Below are 8,362 nucleotides of genomic sequence, written 5' to 3' on the forward strand. Positions count from 1 at the left end.
TAAAGGTGAATTAACCTGAGTAGAGATGCCAGAGAATTCAGATGCCCTTGTGAATCTTACAATCCATGCTGACAACCACTTCTGGTGGATTACTCACACAATTAGGGGATTTCAGGTTTGGATCCTTGATATTATGGAAACTGTCCCTTATTCCTCTAAGGAGGTATGGAGAAGTTCCTAAACTGCTGTTCTTCATAACCACTCAATGTTTAAACTCTGCCCATGTCAACTGCTTTCTACCTGGGTAAAGTGAAGGCAATTTTTTTTGTAGCAAATGATAGACTGAAAATTTTTAGAACTTCAAACAGACTATAAATCAAGTTAGTCTAGTGATAAAAAAGCCTGGTTGGGAACTATATTGGTTTTTCAATATAAAATCCGACATAAGTTTATTGTATTTTTTATAGGCACGAGTGTTATTTCTCCCTGGCTGACAGAAGAGGCCTATTACAACTTCTTAGACCACTCACCATTGAGATAAGTTACCGAATTAATGCTTTGTATCCATTAGGCTGAATAAACATTCAGATTTGTTCATCTTTAAATCCATTATATAGGATTTCCCAGTTGAGGTAAGCTTTGTGTATACTCATGTAGCAATTTTTTAAAATATGCCATTTGGAGTCATGTTTTCCCCTCTCTCCGATCAAAAGTACACAATTCAAGAAGTGACTATACATATCTCCAATATTCATATTTTACATTTACCTGCACAGCCTCTTCAACAAGTGTCCGATGGCTTTCTCATACAAATTCTCATGAGCAAATGACAGTCTTAGGTCTGACCAACCAACCAACCAACCAACCAAAAAAACCCAACCCAACCAAAGGAAAAACTAAACACTATCCTACTGTAAATACTGCTACGGTGCCTCATGAGCATTTTGTTTGGGAGCATCATGCTCAGTGATCAGGCTATATTTCCTAGGAATCATCAGAGTCTTCCTTAATTGTATGTGTGTGCAGGGAGTCAGTTGCACATGGGAGGTGTATCTCTAATATTTTGAAATATAAAGAGAGGAAGGAGGTATAGTAAAAGAAATAGGACAGGACAGTATCTATCCACATTAAGCCTGTCTTCTATCATTTTTTCACATTCTAAAACCTTATCACATTCACCCCAGCTTCCCAAGACATTCATATTTGGACTGTTCAGCCTGTGCACTGAAAAAGAGCCCTGTGTAGGAAGCCAAAAGCAGGATCTTACCCACTTGATTTTCAGTCCATGTAATTTGCTGAGATTATGGAACTTCAATGATGGCTGAATTTAAATTAACAACCAATGAGCTAAGTCCATTTCTCTTCTGACTACTGAGGCTGGCAGACTTGTATTGCATCCATTATTGAAAATGGATGTCAGTGCCTATCTAGGAAGGGCAAGGAATAAGCAATTAGTAATCATTTGCTCAAGAAACTAGATACTGAGGAGAACAAACTCTCCTAGTAGTGCAGTAGAGTGTCGTGTAGTTTATTCCTTGTAGTGAATCTCCCTTATTCAGGGAGGATTAAGGCTGTAGTGAAGCAATCTGGCAGTGTTTGGAATCCATGGGTCTCCTTGACCCCAGACAATTTATTTTAAAGGGATGTGTATGTCATGGAGCTTGCAATAGTTTTGTTAGTGGAATATTCATTATGATGAAGACCAGGTGTTTTTGCCGGTTCTTGTAGATCTGTCTTTGATACCAGGGAGCATGAAGGTTTGTTGACACAACGGTGAGCCCTTGCTAGGGAAAATGGAATGGCTTTTTAGTGTGTCTGCTCATTTCTTTATGAGATTTGGATTATGCCTCACTGGCTGGGACTCATTTTGGATAAGACTGTTTGGATGTTGGGGAACCCCACCAAGTTTGGTGATGGTTTTAGTTCTTGTGAGTGGGAGAGTTTGCCTGCCATTTGTTACAGAGGTTCATATTCCATGGCAGGCAGTTCTCAACATATTTATCATTGTGGGCAACATATGCAGCCCACAATATGTAACTTGGGCCACAGAGGCCCGATGGCAGCTCTGCGGCTGTCCAGACCCTGACCCTGGACCCTTCCTCCCCCTAAGTTGACCCTGGAGCTTGTGGGCCTAGCCAGCAATTCCAGACCTGCACATCCTGTGGGGCTGGGCAGCAGCCCTTGAATTTTCGGGGCCAGATTCATGCCATGGTGGGGCTGCCACGGAGCCCAATCAAACAGGGCTGGTCAGCTGCCCCAGACCCTGACCAAGCAGGGATGCTGCCCCAGACCCTGACCAAGCAGGGATGTCTGGCTTCCCCGTTAATCTCATATCTCTGAGGGTATGTCTACACTACAAAGTTAATTCGAACAATTAACTTTCATAGGCGCTACACTAGTGCTTTGCTAGTTCAAACTTAATTCGAACTAGCGGAGCGCTTAGTTCGAACTAGGTAAACCTCATTGTATGAGGATTAAGCCTAGTTCGAACTTACTAGTTCGAATTAAGGGGTGTGTAGCCCCTCGTATGCCCCCCTCCCGGCCCCGGACCCCTTAAAGGGGCACGGGCTGGCTACAATGCCCATGCCAGGTGCAAGCCTGCCAGCACCCAGCTAGCAGACCCTGCACCTGGCACGGCTTGAGCCAGCCACCCGATGCCCCCCCAGCCCTCCCCCTCTTCCCGGGACCAGGCTGGTGGCTCCTGGGAGCTTGCCCGGGACCACAAGAGGCGGGCACCCACCTGGTCTAGTGCAGACGTCGTGGACCTCGTCCACAACCTCCGCACTAGGCACAGGAAAGCGGCCGTCTAGGGCAGGAGAGCTGCCAGCCAGGCCACCCAGGAGCAGGTGTGCATGAAAATCAAGGGGGTCCACTGAGACCCCCGACCCTGAGCCCTGAGCTTACAATGGCCGTACTGGGTCAGAACAAAGGTCCATCTAGCCCAGTAGCCTGTCTGCCGACAGCAGCCAACCCTAGGGACCCTGGAGGGGATGGACCGAAGACAGTGACCAAGCCATTTGTCTCGTGCCATCCCTCTCCAACCTTCCACAAACCTTGGGCAGGGACACCACTCCTACCCCCTGGCTAATACCACTCCATGGACCCAAACTCCATGACTTTATCTCACTTCCCTTTAAACTCTGTTCTAGTTCTAGCCTTCACAGCCTCCTGCAGCAAGGAGCTCCACAGGTTGACTCTTTGCTTTGTGAAGAACAACTTTCTGTTACTAGTTTGAAGCCTGCTACCCATTCCTTTCCTTTGGTGTCCTCTAGTCCTTCTATTATGGGAACTAATAAAGAACTTTTCTTGATGCACTCTCTCCATCCCACTCATGCTTTTATAGACCTCTATCCTATCCCCCCTCAGTCTCCTCTTTTCTAAGCTGAAAAGTCCCAGTCTCTTTAGCCTCTCTTCATATGGGACCTTTTCCAAACCCCTCATCATTGTAGTTGCCCTCCCCTCTCCCAGCCTCTCTCTTCCCCTCTCCCACCTCCTTTTCCCAGTCTCCCCCAGTTTTGTTCAATAAAGAGAGATTCTATTTTTGAACACAATTGTCCTTTATTTTGTACTTCAGGAAGGGGGGCTAGGGAAGGGTAAGTGGAAGGAGGTGAGGGAGGAATGGGGTACGTGCCCCCGATGGGGAGGACTGGGCTGGCTCTGCGGGCTTCTGGGGGTGGAAGCTCTCCTGCAGCCCCCCAATTGTCCCCTCTCCCCAGATGGCAGCCTGCGGCAAGTGCAGCCGGTCTGATGGCCAAGTGCTGTGATGTGCACAGTGTGGGTACTCCAGGCACTCCAAGCCAGGACTGCTTTGCAAGCGGGGCACCCCTGAGAACTGTCTGTCCGGGGTGGAGGTCGGTTCCCTTTAAGCACAGCCCTCGGCTAGCCTGAGGCAGCAGCTCCACACTCTAAGTCCTCCTCTGATGCCCTGCCGGCACTGCTTCCGGCCATCCTTAACCCCGGTTCAGAGTCCACTTAATGTGGACATGCTAGTTTGAATTAGCAAAACGCTAATTTGAACTAGTTTTTTAGTCTGGATCCGTTAGTTCGAATTAGCTTAGTTCGAATTAACTAATTCGAACTAAGTTAGTTCGAATTAGCGCTGTAGTGTAGACATACCCTGGCTGTGAGGGGCCAGCTAGCTGCCCTGCTTCCTTTCTGACACTGGCCCACCATCCCATGGGGCTGGTCAGTTGCCATGGAGCTCATGTGACAAAGCTGCAGCCATGGACTTCCCTCCCCTTCCCCTGCAGGCCTACCTGGGAGTCTCAGACTCCTGGCCCCTGCCACATGGCTTCCCTGGACCCGGGAGCTTGCAGGGCCAGACCTGGGATCTGCAGGGCTGGGTGGCAGCACTGGATCCCCCATTATGTGGGAAGAGGTGACAGCCTTGGAGCTTGTGGGGCAATGTAGCAACCTGAGATCCCTACCCTGTGGGGTTAGCTGGGAGTCCTGGGCTCCCAATCCCAATGGCATGGCTGCCCCAGAGTTTGCTGGACCCAGGTAACATCCACAGATCCTGGAAAACATGGAGCTGAGTGCAGGACCTGGAGTCCACAGAGTAGATGGCTTTAGCACACAGCTGCCACATGTGGTGAATTGAGAAATGCTGAATGTGAGTTCTGCCTAATTTTCTGAAACAGAGTTCACTACAGTATATCTATTTCTTTAGCACCTCTTGTTTGTCCTGAAATGAATTTTTAAAATAACTTTTTGCTTTGCCATCTTTTGGGGGGAAAAGTTCATTTCAGATTGACTTCCTCTCTCTCCCTCACCCAGAGCTGTCACAGAACCAAAAATTCAGTTATTTTATAGTTCTAGATCTCAAGTTGACTTCCTACTGTGAAGACCGTGCAGAAACTCAAATTAAAATATGTCAGCTGGACATAATTATGTAGCTGGAATTGTGAGTCTTAATTTGATTTTCCTGCATAGTGAAGACATAGCCTAAAGGTACAGATGTGACCTTGGCAGGTTTTAAAGTACCACCTAAATGAGTCAGGCACCTGAATACCTTTGTATTGCTGGTACTTGGAGTCTAAATACTATCTTCAAAGGGCCAAAGTGGGTTAGGGACTTTTCTGGGACTTAAAAGGTTACACTGGGGCTGTGTCCAGACTCAGGGGTTTTTCGGGAAAAGTAGCCTTTTCCCGAAAAAACTTCCCCTGCGTCCAGACTCAAGCCACGTTCTTTCGAAATTATTTCGAAAGAACGCGGCTTTTCTTTCGATGGCGGTAAACCTCGTTTCACGAGGAAGAACGCCTTCTTTCGAAAGTTCCTCTTTCGAAAGAAGGTGTTCTTCAATGTAAATAGGGCTTCTTCAAAAGAGAGCATCCAGACTCGCTGGGTGCTCTCTTTCGAAAAAGCGGATTGCTCTTTCGAAAGATCCGCCTGCAGTCTAGACGCGATCTTTTGAAAGAGGCTCTTTCGAAAGATGCTTTCGAAAGAGCCTCTTTCGAAAGAAGCCTGCAGTCTAGACATAGCCTAGGAGACTACAGCTTATCATTTTACTCTTTGCCTGCTCTTCACTGGTCTATAGCTGTTAAAAGTGGGCATATTCGAGCTTCTAAAATAAGAAGCTAAAATCAGAATAAAATGTGGGGGTATATGCAGTATACCTGCCTTCAATACCTTGGTCACACACTTGCCATTGGTTAAGTTTGTGAACATTCCATTCAATTTTTACACTTTAAAGTTTTAGAGTTAAAGTTAAGGCATCTGTGGAATGTGAACAAGCAAATTTGTTAAATGCAAAAATATATGACAAATTTAAAAAATGACATAATTACATCTAGTTGAATTTATTTCTAATTCAAACATTATTCATATTTAACCTTGTCCTCCTGCCTCCCCTCTTAAGTTAGAATCTCATTGTTCTCACTGGTATGTGTTTTTCTAAATAATTATCTAGACTACCTGAATTGGTGCTTGGCTATCAAACTTGCTGAGTTAGGAACACTGAGGTGAGCTTAATGCCTTCTCCTGCTGCTGATTATGTCTGAATGGGCGAAGTCTGTGAACTAAAAATAACCAGCATGCCAAGGCAAATATTCTGATTCCCCAGAACTCATTAATAGAAGTTTGTTTTAAATTTGAGAGCATTCAGGTTATTATACCAGAAAGACATGGCAGTACAAATACATTAAACAAGTCAATAATTATCGGAACCTTAATTCCTTTTTAAAAAAGTAAAAAGCTGTTTCTTTTCGGAAAACATTATAAACTTACAAATATTTTATTCAAATTTCACCACCTATGAGGAGAAACTTTTCTTCTCAATGAAGTATTTTCCAGGTTTGGAGTTTCAGGCTGATACTTTGTATGTAAATAAGGTAAATCCATTAGCTAGCTCATATTTCATGCTAAAGAGGAGTGAAGGTAATAATTCAGCATACAGAGCATGTAGGGGCATGCACACCATGTAGAAACTCATGTAACTTATATTGAGTTTCAGGTAAAATCATGAGTGGTGCATAAGACTCTAAACAAACACATGCATTTTTTCTCTTTCCATACCGTAGGTCTGGTTTCACATTTTTTTGTATGGAGCTAGCTGCCATTCAGACTCAGTTAAACTGCCAGAGTCTTAAAATAATAAAAGCAGGAAATTCTTGAAAGATAAATTCAATATGGTAGCTACAACTAGGTTTCACTGGACTGATTAAAATTATATCATATTTTGAAGCATATTTGCAATGAGACTAAAACATATTTGACATTTATATTAAAATAAGAAACAGAAGAATATATCTTATCTCACTTCACAGCCATGCTGTGGCCAATATATTCATCCTCAAATTCTGTTTATAGCCTGCTCAGGAAAAGGTTTATTTGAACTGGTTCTGTTTTGTTCTGTCATGTGGGTTTCTTCCGTGAACTGCAGATGTTTTCCACAAGTTCTGTGTCACTCCGCCTGGCTATTCTTTTTGTTGTCGTGCCAGGGTTTATCACCACTCGCTTCTGGATAGTGTTAATGATGCAGTCACTTCCTGTCTGCCAAACAAGTGTAACATTCACCAGACTTCCCTGTACACTACAGAGCAAGTCAGGCATCATTACCTGAAATGGTAAAAAAAAAAAAAAAAAAAGAAGAAGAAAAATACTTACACTACAGACGCCAAACCTTAAAGGGATGTTAATACTATTTATAGACAAATTTTGATATATGCTAAACACATTCATGTGAAATGTGAGGAAAAAAGTAATCATTTCTGTATAAATCTCTGCAGCCTTCCAGATGAATGACACTTATTTCACAGCATTGTACTTTTAAAAATTTGTTGTGGAAGTGAGCTTTTTCATCATTTTCATCCATTTATGGCGATGTATTGTATATATTAATGGGAAATGGAAACCAAAGAGGAAGTTTAGAAATGACGAAGGGGATGAAATCACTTTCCCCTGTCCAGCACTGTGTCAGATCATGAAGTGGAATAGTTGAGAGTGACAAATAATTGTTCAGTTGACCACAGTTCCCAGACAGCTTTTTTCCCCCAGTACAACAAAAAAAAGATCTATTTCATTAAGAGGCCAAGGTGAAAGAAGATGAGTCTCAGAACTTTACACTGAATGCCAAGGCAGGTAGAGGGAGCATATTTGGATACAAGTATTTCAAACTATCAAAAAAGTATTTCAGTTTTGTTTTGTCTGTAGGAGAGAGGTAGCTGCTGTGCAGCGGGGCTAAGATGAGAAGGAGGTAGGATTTCTGCCACTTGACTGGGCTGACTTCATGGTTTGCATGAATGTAATAAAAAGGTAAAACATGTCCTAGACATTGAGTGTTTCCAGAACTGATTTCTTAGCAAATGTTTTAGAGCCAATCATATTTGTCCTCAGAAATGAATGTGTCTGTGCTTCAAACTATGCCAGCTACAGTTTGCCCATTGCAAACATTTAGTCATTTTAACATCCTTACCTAGGAAACATAAGCTATTATCCTTTGATGTAGGGTATTCTTCCTCCTATTGTTGGTAAAGAAAGAAAACAGCTACCTGAGGAGACCAAGATAAATCAGAACCTTTCAATCTTCCCTTCCCTGGAATGAATCCAATCCAGTGCACTGGACCTATCCTGTCCTCCACACAGAAAAACAGCAGCATTCAAGAAGCACCAGAAAAGGAGCTAACTGTGGAAAGACCCAAATTGTTGGTGCTTCTTTCTCCAAGTATCTAGCATATGCTATAGACAATGGCATGGATGAGAGCAAAAAATGGAAATCAGGACCTCAGCTCCCTTCTCCTCAAGACCACTTCACCAGACCTAGACAGACCCATCTGGGAAACTGAGCCTAATAATTTTCCCTAGTCCTCATGCAAAATAATAGCATGTGTTGCCAGGAAGAGATTACAGAGTTAAAAATATATATGTTCTGTGGCTTTAAAAGTGTATCAGAAAGCCAAGCAGATGCTGCTGGAGAAGGTTCTAG

At 43.6% G+C, this 8,362-nt stretch overlaps 1 long non-coding RNA gene across 1 annotated transcript in view; it reads right to left on the reverse strand.

The window, feature by feature from the left end:
- The window catches only part of LOC102443611 (uncharacterized), a 71,877-nt gene extending 64,886 nt beyond the window's left edge, over nucleotides 1-6,991 (reverse strand). The window contains exon 1 of the long non-coding RNA XR_331227.5: nucleotides 6,698-6,991. This is a non-coding gene — a long non-coding RNA (uncharacterized LOC102443611). The remainder of the gene's footprint in view (nucleotides 1-6,697) is intronic.
- Nucleotides 6,992-8,362: the final 1,371 nt, after the last annotated feature.

The sequence above is a fragment of the Pelodiscus sinensis genome, chromosome 8 (assembly GCF_052426305.1).
Source record: "Pelodiscus sinensis isolate ZL-2025 chromosome 8, ASM5242630v1, whole genome shotgun sequence".
NCBI classification, from domain to species: Eukaryota; Metazoa; Chordata; order Testudines; family Trionychidae; genus Pelodiscus; species Pelodiscus sinensis.